This window comes from Macrotis lagotis, chromosome 8 (genome assembly GCF_037893015.1).
Source record: "Macrotis lagotis isolate mMagLag1 chromosome 8, bilby.v1.9.chrom.fasta, whole genome shotgun sequence".
In the NCBI taxonomy this organism is placed as follows: Eukaryota; Metazoa; Chordata; class Mammalia; order Peramelemorphia; family Peramelidae; genus Macrotis; species Macrotis lagotis.
This window is the reverse complement of record NC_133665.1, coordinates 60,550,662-60,564,135: the sequence shown is the minus strand read 5'-3', so window position 1 is coordinate 60,564,135 and position 13,474 is coordinate 60,550,662. Positions and strand designations below refer to the sequence as shown.

General features: G+C 37.9%; 1 protein-coding gene across 1 annotated transcript in view; it reads right to left on the bottom strand.

The window, feature by feature from the left end:
• ZG16 (zymogen granule protein 16) overlaps nucleotides 1-13,184 on the bottom strand; it is a 30,859-nt gene extending 17,675 nt beyond the window's left edge. The window contains exon 1 of the mRNA XM_074197286.1: nucleotides 13,109-13,184. The gene's annotated coding sequence lies outside the window, so the exon portion shown is untranslated. The remainder of the gene's footprint in view (nucleotides 1-13,108) is intronic.
• Between the last annotated feature and the right edge of the window lie 290 nt (nucleotides 13,185-13,474).

Sequence of the window (13,474 nt, the reverse complement as noted above, 5' to 3'; positions counted from 1 at the left end):
CCTTATCTTAGACAAAGCATCTACAAACTCATTAAAAGAAATAAGGAAGGACACTATATCCTTCTAAAAGTTACCATAGACAATGAAGCAATTTTAATACTAAATATGTATGTACCAAGTGGTATTATATCCAGATTCTTAGAGGAAAAGTTGAATGAGTTACAGGAAGACATAGATGGAAAAATTGACCATGTAGTGGGGCATTAAAGCCTCATAATCAAATACAGAAAGGCAGAAATAGTGAATACTTTCTTCTCATATCATAATGCAATAAAAATCACATGAAATAATGGGCCATGATGAGATGGCCCTAAAACTAACTGGAAACTAAATAACCTCATTTTAAAGAATGAGTGGATCAAACAAAAAATTATAGATAGAATTAATGATTTCATCCTAGATAATGACAATAACAAGATAACATACCAAAACTTATTGGATACAGCCAAGGCAGTTATTAGGGGATGTATTATATCTTTAAATGCTTACATGAATAAAATAGAGAAAGGGAACTAATCATGCAACTAAACTAAGCATGCAACTAAAAAATTAGAGAAAGAACAAATTAAAAATCCCCAATTAAATATCAAATTAGAAATTCTAAAAATTAAAGGAGAAATTAAAGTTGAAGTTGCCAAGCCTTGAGTGATTTTGACTATGATTCTTTGAAGCTTGGACCCCTTTTAGGTGTTGTTGTGAGGTTTATGTAGTGGGCACCCTTCAGTCTCTATGAGGAGCCCAGGAACCCTCAAAGTTCCTGTTGTGGGAAACTGAATTGTGAGACATAGACCATGAAGTAAAAAAATCTTAGTCTTTTTTTAGGACAAGGAAGTGGCATGGGCCAATAGGTCTAGGTTTCCCTTTTCCTTTGATCACCTTTAGGAGAGGCTTTGTCATTGTCATTCAGGGCACAGAAAGAGCAAGCAGCTGATGGGATCAAGTTGAGATTTTGGGATTCACAATGATAGACTACAGAAGTCACAAGTTGTTAGCTTGGATACCTAATTGACCTATCTAAATATAGCTCAAAACTCCATTTTTTAAGAAATATTTTTTCCCCAATTACATGGGGAAATTTTTAAAACACTTTTTCAAATTTTGAATCCCAAATTCTTTTTCTCCTTCCTCTCCTCCCTCCTTGCGATGGTAAGCAATCTGATTTATTTTATACACATACAATTATTACTCTGAATGTGAATAGTATTTGTCATCATAGTCTTTTGGGATTGTCTTGGATCATTGTGTTGTTGAGAATTAGTTCAGAACTCTTTATCCCCTGGCTTTGGTCTCCCTGAGAATAAGACTTAAAAGCATGTGCATCTATACTGAGCAATAGATTTCTTATTTTTTTAACATTTTGAGCAATATTTAATGTTGTTTCCTAGTTTAAATCTGAAACCATTCATTGATGTTGCTGGGGGAGGGGAAGGATAGTAGTATATGCACCCTATTAATAATTTTTAGAAATCTCCTTGCTATTAAAAGTTCATGTTTCCTCTTTTGGATTCTATTCAGTTTGCCAAAAGGCTTTTGAAAGCCTTAAATGATTACTTTTTACATTATTGTATTCCAGACTTCTCTCTTTTATAGTGGCAGATGCCAAGTCTTGTGTGATTCTGATGCAAGGATGTGTGATCTTGTGTGATCTTGTGTGATCCTTGATACTTTGATCTCTTATTGACTACTTATTTCTTTGACCTGGAAGCACTGACTTTTACTGTGATGTTTCAGGAAGTAGTTATTTTGGTGTTTCTTTCAGGAGGTGACTGATTCTTTTTATTTAATTTTTTTTTTTTGCTTCACACTCCAGTTCTAATAGATAATCTATAGATAATATGACTTTTTTGAAATAAGGTAGGCAGGATTTTTTAAGAAATGATTTTCAGATGATCTCTTGATTCTAAGATTATCTGTCCTTGAGCTGTTTCCAGATTAGTTGTCTTTAGGAACATATAATTTACATTTTCTTCTCTTCTTAATCCCAACCTCTTCCTTTCTGATTTTGCTTTAATATTTCTTGTGTGAGGCAAGCCTTGCTTTCTGTCTAGTCCATTCTAATTTTTAAGGAGTTAAATTCTTGAGTAATGTTGACATCTGTTCTGTTATTAATTCTTCTTGCCATCTTTCCCAGCTATTTCCTTTAATATTATATTATACTCTTGAAGTCTTTGTGATCAGGACATTTTTTTTTGGTTTGAGGTTAGACTTGTACTTGTTTTTTAGTCATTTTTTTTTTCTGGGTTTAAAACTTGGGCTTCTCTCAATCCAATATATTTCTTTATTGTGTTTGATTTTTTTAAAAATCTGCCCTTTCTGAATTGTGTCTTTGTGTTTGAGTCTGACTGCTTCCTTCCATTTTCTTGGATTGTGTAGGCAAGTTCTGCTGGGTTCTGGGGCAGGTAGTTAAGACTAGACCCTCCGTTTTGTAGGAATGAATAAATTGTGTCTCAGTTTCCTGGTAATGCCTTAGTTTTTGGCCCTGACCTTTTTTTTGCATAGTGAAGAATTCAGTTTTGACTCTGCCTCTTTCTCTGAACTTGACAGACTTTTCTCAATGCTGATGGGGCTATTCACAGGTCTCTGAGACCATAGATCTCCTGATGCTACTCTTCCTCATGCTGTGTTGAGTTTTCTAGGTTCTGGTCCATTGGTAATGTTGGGTGGTAACTCAACCTAGGTCTGAGGACCCTGGTCTGAGCCAAATTCCTGTTATGCCTTGACTGGGACTGGTTGGGATTGAGGGCTGAGCTGGGGATGGGAGAGTAGTGATAGTAACTTAAGCATTTCTGGACTATTTTCTGGTGGCCATTGAGGTTGTTGCAACCTTTTGAGAGGCCATACAACCTAATGCACCAAAGATGGCCATTGGGTTGGTGAGTTAGAAAATATCATCTTGTGGCTATGTCAGATATTAAAACCTGATTCATACCTGAACACTGGACCTAGATGTCTCCAGAGGAAAAAACTAGACTGGTGATTAAGCACAACCTCCCCCTCACTTAAATCCAATTTATTTGTATATCATGGCAACACTTCTCTGATGTGATGGTTTTCTTCAAGAATGAAGGACAAATATTATCATCATCATCATCATCATAGTGACAGCATAGTCTTTTCTTTTAGGCAGCATCCAAGTTGATGTGGACTGCTCACAACACATTCTGTTGCAGAGTCCCATGTCTCTCACAGTGCACACACAACAACATACTCATGTCCATGGGTCACATCTGAATAGAAGAGTAAATTTATTTTCTCTTCTTGACTCCACCTTGCCTTGGTCTACAGGCTGTTTGACTTATCTCACTCAGCCACTCCCTTTCTCTTCCCTTTGATCTCAGGTCTTTGAGAAAATAAGGCCTTTGTTTGCTTTTTGGGCAGACCAGAGACACCTTGAATATCTGCTCTTCCCCTCTTTTACCTCTTGGTTCTCTCTCCCAAGAACCTACCTTCATAAACTACCCTGTATAAGCTTCTAACTGAGGATGACTTCCCTAAGGTTCTCTTTCCAGCTCTCTCCTTAATTTTCTAAATCGGTAATTTTGTGAACCCTAGAGTGTTCTAAAGAGTAGGGAATTATTACAGGGGGTCTGTGTATTAGTACCATTGAAGACAAACTATTAATACTGTACTCTACATTTTAGGAACATTTCTGATAGAAAAATTTTATTATTAATCGAATATACAAATAATTTCTGGTGTGTGTGTGTGTGTGTGTGTGTGAGAGAGAGAGAGAGAGAGAGAGAGAGAGAGGTTCAAACTGACTCAGTTTCCCTATGTCCTCCAACATAATTTTTTATCCCAAGATGATTATAGTTAACATTTTTTTAATTTATTTTTTATTCTCATTTTGTACAAATGTTTTTCTTTACATTAATAAAATATACTTGTTTACAAGTAAACAAAATACCCCTCCCCCCATGAATATAGATAATCTTGCTTGGGCAAAAAAGTAAAGGGGGGAGGAAAAAAATTATAATAAAAAAATAATAGTAATAATTGTAGCTATGGCCAGGTGGTGCAATGGACGAAGCACCAGCCCTGGAGCCACGAGCACCCGAGTCCATATCCAGCCTCGTAAACCCAATAATCACCCAGCCATGTGACATGCAAGCCACACAATCCCCACTGCCCTGCAAAAACCAAAAAGAAGAAAAAAAAAGACCCAAAATAAAATAAAATAGTAATAATAGTAGGGGTGGCTGGGTGGCAGACAGAGCATTGGCCCTTGAGCCAGGAGCACCTGGGTCCGAATCCGGCCCCAGACACCCAATGATCACCCTGCTATGTGGCCCTAGGCAGGCACCCACTTGCCCTGCACCCTCCCCCAAATAATAATAACAAAAAATGTGTTTCAGTCTTTGTTCCAACAGCATCAACTCTGTGGTGAGTGGATCACATTCTTTATGATAAGTCCATCACAAAAGTTACTTCCATATTTTTCCAACGTTGCCATTGCTGATCGCAACTCCCTCCTTTCTTATTTCTCCATTACCATGTACTATGTTTTCTCTCTCCTTTCACTCTGACTCTGCTGTAGGGTTGCTGAGTGGTGCAGCAGACAGATCCCTGGTCCTGGGGCCAAGAAGCCCTGAGCCCCCATACCACCCCTTAGGCCCAGAATCCACCTGGCCCTATGGTCCTGGGCAGGCCATCCAATCCCAGCCCCTTGCAAGAAGTAAAAAAAGAAAATGTCTTATATCTGACCACTGTCCCCCCATGGTCCATCCTCTCCTCCTTTATTCACATCCCCACCCCTTCCCCCTGCTCCCCCCTCCTTCTTACTCCAGTTGTCTATACCCCATTGAGTATATTTGCTGTTTCCTCTCCTAGCCATCTCTGATGAGAGCAAATGTTCCCTCATTCCCCCTTGCCTCCCCCCTTCCATATCATTGCAATAGCTCATTGTAATAAAAAAAAATCTTATTATGTGAAATAGCTTGGACTATTCCCCCTCTCCTTTTTCTTTCTCCCATTCCATTTCCCTTTTTTTCTTATTGACTCCATTTTTATACCATATTTTATCTTTGAATTCAGCTTTCTCCTGTGCTTCAACTATAAAAGCTCCCTCTACCTGCTCTATTAACTGAGATGGTTCATATGAATATTATCAGTATCATTTTTCTATACATGCAGTTCATCCTCATTAAGTCCCTCATATTTCCCTCCTCTCCTCCAATCTCCATGCTTCACCTGAGTCCTGTATCTGAAGATCAAACCTTCTGTTCAGCTCTGGCCATTCCAAAAGGAACCTTTGAAATTCCCCTGGTTCATTGAAAGTCCATCTTTTTCCCTGGAAGAGGACATTCAGCCTTGCTGGGTAGTTCATTCTTGGCTGCATTCTAAGCTCTTTTGCCTTCCGGTATATTGTATTCCAAGCCCTCTGAGCTTCCAATGTAGCTGCTGCTAAGTCCTGTGTGATCCTGACTGCAGCTCCACGATATTTGAACTGTATCCTTCTGGCTATTTGTAATATTTTCTCTTTGACTTGGGAGTTCTGGAACTTGGCTATAATATTCCTGGGGGTTGGTTTTTTGGGATCTCTTTCTCGGGGGGGGATCGGTGGATTCTCTCCATTCCTATTTTGCCCTCTGCTTCTAGAATATCAGGGCAATTTTCCTGTAGTAATTCTTTGAAAATGATGTCAAGGCTCTTTTCCTGATCATGACTTTCAGGTATTCCAATAATTTTCAAATTATCTTTCCTAAGTCTGTTTTCCATATCAGTTGTTTTTTCAATGAGATATTTCACATTTTCTTCTAATTTTTCATTTTTTTGGTTTTGAAGTATTGATTCCTGATTTCTGGTAAATTCATCAATCTCCCTGAATTCTATTCTTTTTCTGAAGGATTTATTCTCCTCAGACAGTTTTCTTATCTCTTTTTTCCATCTGGCCAATTTTGCTTTTTAAAGCATTCTTCTCCTCAATAACTTTTTGAACTGTTTAATCCATTTGACCTAAGCTGTTTTTTAGCATGCTATTTTCTTCAGCATTTTTTTAGATTTCCTTGACTAAGCTGCTGACTTCATTTTCATGTTTTTCCTGCATCTCTCTCCTTTCTTTTCCCAGTTTTTCTTCCAACTCCCTGATTTGATTTTCAAAGTCTTTTTTGAGCTCTATCATAGCCTGAGCCCAATTTCTGTTTTTCTTGGAGTCTTTAGATGCAGGAGCTTCTGCTTCCTCATCTTCAGACTGAGTATTTTGATCCTTCTTGGGCTCATTTGCAAAATATTTCTCAATGGTCTTCCTCTTGTTTCTTTGTTTGTTCATTTTCCCAGCCTAAGCCTGTTTTTTGGGGTGCTTCCTGATCTTTTGGGACACTCCCACAAGGGTCTCAGTGTGTGAGGCTCTGTCCTCCCTCCTGGTCTGTGAATGACCATAAGCGACCCCCTCTGCCACGGGGCTGAGGTGGGGGGGGCTGCTGTTCTATGGGGGGGCCTAGACTGCGATCAGGATCTGAATGTGGTCAGAGCTCCAGAGTCCTGTTCCAGGGGCAGAGGACAGAGCTCTGCAGTCTCTCTTTACTCCCCTCTCTCAGGTCAATGGGCTCATGCCCTGGGGGCTCCTGCTTACTGGCTCGACCTGCTTCTGTTTCCTGGTCTAGGCTGCCGAAAGACCAGGCTGCTGGCTGTGTGCCCTGAGGGCTGGGCTCCACGTGCTCGCTCTGGCAGGGGTCCCCCCCCCCCCGCTGTTTCCCCACTTTGTGCCGGTGCTCCCCGAGGTGCAGCTCAGGAGACTCCCCGCTGCTGTGAGCTGAGGCTCCCAGCGCCCTGGGGCTGCCTCCGGGAGGCTGAAGTTCTTTTGTTCTGGCAGGCCACCCCTCCGGCCCCGGGGAGCAGAGCCTTTCTGCTCTTTTCCAGGTTACCTTGAGTATGAGAACTGCCTCACTGGGTCCCTTTGTGGGTTCTGTCTCTCGAAAGTTTAGTTAGAGTCCTTAGTTTATGAGTTTTTATCAGAGAGCTCCTAAGACTCAATCCCTTCATGTCGCCATCTTGGCTCTGCCCCCCCTATAGTTAACATTTATAGGAATCCTGAGCAAAGAAAAAAATCATGTTAAAATACAGATAGGAGATTATTCACATTCTAAAATAATAGGGACTGTTCAGTTTCTTTGTGGATCACTATCTTCAAGTGTTCGGGACTTTTCTTTCTATTTCTCTTTTCTTTCTCACTAGAGAAGGTTGGGCATCAGTCTCTTCAGAAATAAAGAATACTGCTGTTTTCAACAAGATCAGAAGTATTCTGTATTCTAAGATTTGAGAGATAAGCTTTTTTCTTCCTCTAAACCTATTGTCCATTTCCTTAATGAAGTCCTTTTCAGTAAAGTTTAGAAGGATAAAGTTTTTTTGTGTGTGTGTGTGTTCTTAATATTTGCAATTTTACTTTAAAAAGTGTTGAGTTTTTTCTTTGTTATTGTTTTAAAATATTATTTTACAATGCTTTTTTCTGTCAAAGAGTCCCAGTTTCTCTTGAGGTTGATACAAAATAATTGAGGAGAATGAAACAATCAGATCCTCTCATTCACATTATTTTCTACATTTAATGGCAATTGCTATCTAAATGGAGTAAATAATTGTTAAGTAAATTTCTGATAGTGTGACCACTACACCAAGGGGCTTCATACATAAAATTTATCAATCAATTAGTACTTATTAAGCTCCTACTATATGTCTGGTCCTGTATTAGTTAACAAATATATAACTTCAAGTGACCAGAAAAGTCTTTGGACAGGTGGGGATGAGCCAGTCAGGTCTGGCTTTTAAGTTAAATTTCCACCAGCTATCTGAGCCTGTAGAAGTGTTACAGTGGAGGTAAGGGAGTAAGAAAAGGGAAATGGCAGTAGCTAATAGAGATGGTGGTTGTAGTTTAGTCTTTTTTTTTTTTTCTGAGGTGTGTCTAACTGTGGCCCTTTTGGGGGTTTTCTTGATAAAGATACTGAAGTGGTTTGTCATTTCCTTCTGCTTATTTTACAGATGAAGAAGCCAAGACAAATAAGGTTAAATGACTTGCCCAGGATCACTCAGCTATAAGTGTCTCAGGCTAGATTTGAATTCAGATTTTCACTGTACCACCTAGTTATCCAGGCATTTTGATGTCTGCTATTTCTAATAGTATCTAGTGAAGGGAAGGGAAGAGAGAAAGAAGGTAAACAATTCAAAATCCCATCCAAGATGACACAATATTTTTATACAAGAAGTGGGGTTGTATCACTGATATTCTTATTTGATTTTTTTTTTCCCTGATGAATGAATGATTGGCTAAATGGAACTGTGGCTTATCCTTTTTATTTGTAACTCTGCTTAGGATAAGAAACCTTTTATTTATGAGAAATAGAAAACTACAAATAATTCTCTCAACTGGGCTGAGCTGAGCATTATCACACTTTTGGACAAATGTTTCCTGCAAATTTGGAATGTAAGGCAAAATAGTGAAAGTGCTCAGGTAAGAGGAAAACATACAATGAAAATTTCCTAAAGGATTTTCATTGTCTCTGATTAGTTTGATAAAGGCTGAGTGGAATGTTTTGTTTTTCTAGGGACATCAATAGTACCTTTTTTTTTTCTTTACATTTTTTTGGCAAGGCAAACGGGATTAAGTGGTTTATAAAGCCAGTGCTTTATCCACTACGCCACCTAGCTGCCCCACCCTTTCCCTTTTCTACACACACACACACACACACACACACACACACACACACACACACACACACACAAACTTATGATTGTTGACTTGTTTAGCAAAATGTAGGAGGAGAAAACTTTCATTAGAATTCTAATGTTGAAGAGAATAACAATTATTATAAGAATAATAATTATAATGATAATAGTGGGAGATTGGTAATTGAACTTGTGAAACTCCTAAATAGCAAACACATCCCTTTATATATTACTTTTGTTTGTTTTTAATTTTTGCAAGGCAATGGAGTTAAGTGGTCTGCCCAATACCACACAGCTAGATAATTATTAAGTGTCTGAGGCCTAATTTGAACTCAGGTACTCCTGACTCCAGGGCTGGTGCTCTATTCACTGCACCACCTAGCTGCTCCCCTTTATACATTATGGATGAAAGTATTGAACCTCAGACATTCTGGATAGAACTGTAGCATTTTAAAGCTTTACTGGTTTTCAGCAGTCCTTGAATCCATATGCACAGGAGATATTAGTATTTTGACAATGTTTGACTGGTAAATACAAACATCTGGAAACTAAATAAATAATATCTCTTACTTATATATGTATTGCATGTGCATGGGTATGTATGTTTGGTTATGTGTTTGTGTTTGTGTGTGTGTGTGTGTGTGTGTGTGTGTGTGTGTGTGTGTGTGTGTGTAGAGACAGTATGTTGCAGCAGATAGATAGAAAACTGGATTTGGAGTCACCCAGACTTGAGTTCTCTACTTGCTTCTGACATATACTGTCTGTTAACTCTAGGAAGATCAATGGACCATTCAGTAATATAGATAACTCTTGCAGTTGTAGAGAAGTTGTTTATCTAAATTAGTAGATAAACAGTAAATCCAGTCCCTATCCCTATATACAGTATCATGATTAATGAAATCATTTAAAATCATCATTTAATGTTCAGTAGCTTTTTTGTTGTTAATATGTATTTTCTCAGACTATATGTTAATAGTACAACTATCGTGGAGATAAGTGAAACTTTTTTATGTGAAAACTGAGTCATATGGTTAAAGGATATGCAAAGGGAATTTACAGTTGAGGAAATCAAAGCAATCCATAATCATATGAAAAATTGCTCTAAATCATTACTTATTAGAGAAATGCAAATTAAAGCATCTCTGAGGTATCACCTCACACCTCTCAGACTGGTCAATATGACCAGAAAGGACAATGATCAATGTTGGAAGGGATGCTGGAAATCTGGGACACTAATACATTGTTGGTGGAGCTGTGAACTCCTACAACCTTTCTGGAGAGCAATTTGGAATTATGCACAAAGGGCAACAAAAATGTGCATACCCTTTGATACAGCAATACCACTACTGGGTCTATACCCTGAAAAGATGATGAAAAAGGGTAAAAAACATCACTTGTACAAAAAATATTTATAACAGCCCTGTTTGTGGTGGGAAAGATTTGGAAATTAAGTGAATGTCCTTCAATTGGGGAATGGCTTAACAAACTGTGGTATATGTATGTAATGGAACATTATTGTTTTATTAGAAACCAGGAGGGATGGGAATTCAGGGAAGCATGGAGGGATTTGCATGAACTGATACTGAGCAAGATGAGCAGAACGAGAAAAACATTGTACACCCTAACAGCAACATGGGGACAATGATCAACCTTGATGGATTTGCTCATTCTGTCAGTGTAACAATCAGGGAAAATTTTGGGCTATCTGCAATGGAGAGTACCATCTATATCCAGAGAAAGAACTGTGGAGTTTGAAAAAAAACAAAGACTAGTTACCTTCAATTTAGGAAAAAAAACCTGATATCTTATTGTCTGATCTTGCTATCTCTTATACTTTATTTTTCTTCCTTAAGGATATGATTTCTCTCTCATCACATTCAACTGAAATCAATGTATACCATAGAAACAATGTAAAGACTAACAGACTGCCTTCTGTAGGGGGTGGGGGTGGGAAGCAAAAATAGGGGAAAATTGTAAAACTCAAAACAAATAAAATCTTTCTTTAAAAAAAAACTGAGTCATATTGAAAATGTTAGGAACAATTTATCAGAAACTTAGCAACTGATGACGAAAAGCCAAGTATGGACTCTGATTGGTGACATGTATGAGCATGGGTTTTCTAAAGTAACACTGAAGAAAAAAGGTTGAGAGGAGGATGTATGGAAAAGATCAGGTGCAATATGTCCTGCTTGACTTGGGATGAGGAGGGGTTTGGACTTCCCTACCACCAAGGTTGGATGTTGTTATTGACCCAGATTCATCATTCTTGCTGATGCCGGGCTTGCAGACCTACTGTGGTAGCTACTGGACAGACCTCTGGACAGACTTTATCTCTTATACAGAAGAGAAGTTCTGGCAGACTGTGAAGATGCCTTTGTCCCCCAAGTGATGGGCAAGACCTACCCCTGCTCCATTTTCCCTAGATTAAAGTTCCTTCTGAGGCTATGGGACCTTGGAGGTTATGGGAACAGAAGACCCTGAACCAGAAGATCCCAGATGCTCAGCAACACCGTCTTTTGAGCTCCAGAATGGGGGTGAAATAAGAACCTTAACCTTGGGAGGTGATTATGTTTTCTATGCCTTATGTTACTTGTGTCTGATGCTTTAAGAAAATACTGTGTTTTCCCTTCTAACCTAAGTCAATATTTGCTTTTTTATAATACGATATCTAAATATTTTAATGACTGTATGTAAGACAAGTAAGTTTCCAGTGGGGTGGGGAGTTAGGCTAATATACAGGATCCTGAATCTGGGCCCTGAGAAGAGTTTCAGGGAGTAACTGTTAGAGAGTTTGCCCACATACTTCTAAATAATTGATTACATTTATGTGATAGCTTTTTCTGGGATCAATTAAAATTTTTTAGATTTTTTTTTGCAAGACTATTTGATCATGGGGTTAGATAAGTTGCAAAAACTATATGATCATCATCTATCTCTGTATTTATCTGTCTGTTTTTCTTCTGTAGCCAGTAGGGTTTTTTTTTTTTTTTTGCTTTTGTAACTAAATTCTTCCTGACCAGGCAAATTGTAGTTTCACTGTATCTCTTTATCCTATGGGTGTGTAAAGAATCAATTTGGTGTGTAGTGATATTTGGTGTGTACAGTTGCTATTTGGTGTATAGCATATGACATTTTACGCTGTCACAGAATAACTACTGTTATTGTTGAATGTTACTTTATTACTGCAGTGTTTTCTGATTGAGATTGAACTAAGAATGATGACTGCCTGAGGTCACAGAATTATAGAATTTTAGCACTGGACAGTGGACATTTAGTAGAACCCTTCCCAATCCTAAATGAATCTTCACTATAGCTTCCCCATTCCAACTGGCAGAAACAAATTCTTCCCTTCCTGAGGTGGTCCATTACTCTTTTGTACACTGTTAATTGCTAGGAAGTTTTTCTTTCCACCAAACCTAAATCTGCCTCTCCCACTTTTCACTTCATTTCTCCTGAATCTACTATATGAAACCAAATAAAGTAATATAATAAACTTGTAAATTCTGAAACACATCAATTATATCCCTTCTGAGACTTCTCTTTTTAAGCCCCTTCAGGAGATCACTCTTTCACAGACCCAGGGCCCGTCACTGAACTACTTCTGACATTCTTAGGTTTTATCAATTTCTTTCCTAAAAGGTTACCCTCAGAAGTGAATACAAAACTTGTTACAGTTTGACCAGGGCAGATCACAGATGAATCATTGCCTCCTTATTTCTGGAAGTGATTATAATATTCCTTATTTCCACGTAATGCAATAACATCAGCTTCTTTGGCTCTCATATTACATTATTTCATATTGAGTTTGTGGTCCAGACTACCTCCAGATCTTTTTTCAGATGGGCTTCTGCTGCATGTTTTCCCCACCATGTGCTTTGAAGCTGATTTTTTTTTAACTCAAGCTAAAGACATTTATCCCCATGAATTTCATTTGTTTACATTCAAGCCATATCTCTGGCTTTGTCAAGATAGATAATTTTGGGTTTGTTTTTGTTTGTTTATTTGTTTTTGCAAGGCAAATGTGCCCAAGGCCACACAGCTAGGTAATTATTAAGTGTCTGAGGCAGGATTTGAACTCAGGTACTCCTGACTCCAGGGCCGGTGCTCTATCCACTGTACCACCTGACTGCCCCCAAGATAGATAATTTTGGATCCTGATTGCTATCCAGGATGTTATAGTTATCCTTCCCAACAGGTGTCAACTGCAAATTTGATAAGCATATCATTTACACTTCTAAGTAATGGAAAAGACAAATAGTACACCTCTAAAGCAACCTTCTGACACATTGACATCTAATCTTTAGTGACAACTGTTTAAGTTCAGCCAACAAATCTATTATACACATAATTTTATTATCATGTAGCCCATGTCTTTAACTTTAAAATGGTATGAATTAACTTATCAAATGCTTTGCTAAAATGTAGACAAAATATATTTACAAAATCTACTTACTTTGATATAATGACACTATTCCCGTTGCCCCCCTCCAAAGGAAATAAAGTTCATCTGGTGTGACCAGTTCTTTAAGAAGCTACTTTTTTTGGCTATTTGTGGTTGCTGTTTCCTTTTTTTAAGATGTTTACCAATCTACTCTTTAATCATTTGTTCTTAAATTTTTACAAGAATTACAAGTCAAATTTTCCCTAACCTATATAGTTCACAGGCTATTTTCTTCACTTTTTTGAATATTAGAATATTTTCTCTTTTTCAATATTGTATTAACACCTTTGTTCCCTATGATATTAATTTTTTTAATTTAAATTTTTATTTTTATATCACTTTCATTTCTGAATATATCCTTCAGTCCTCAATGAAACT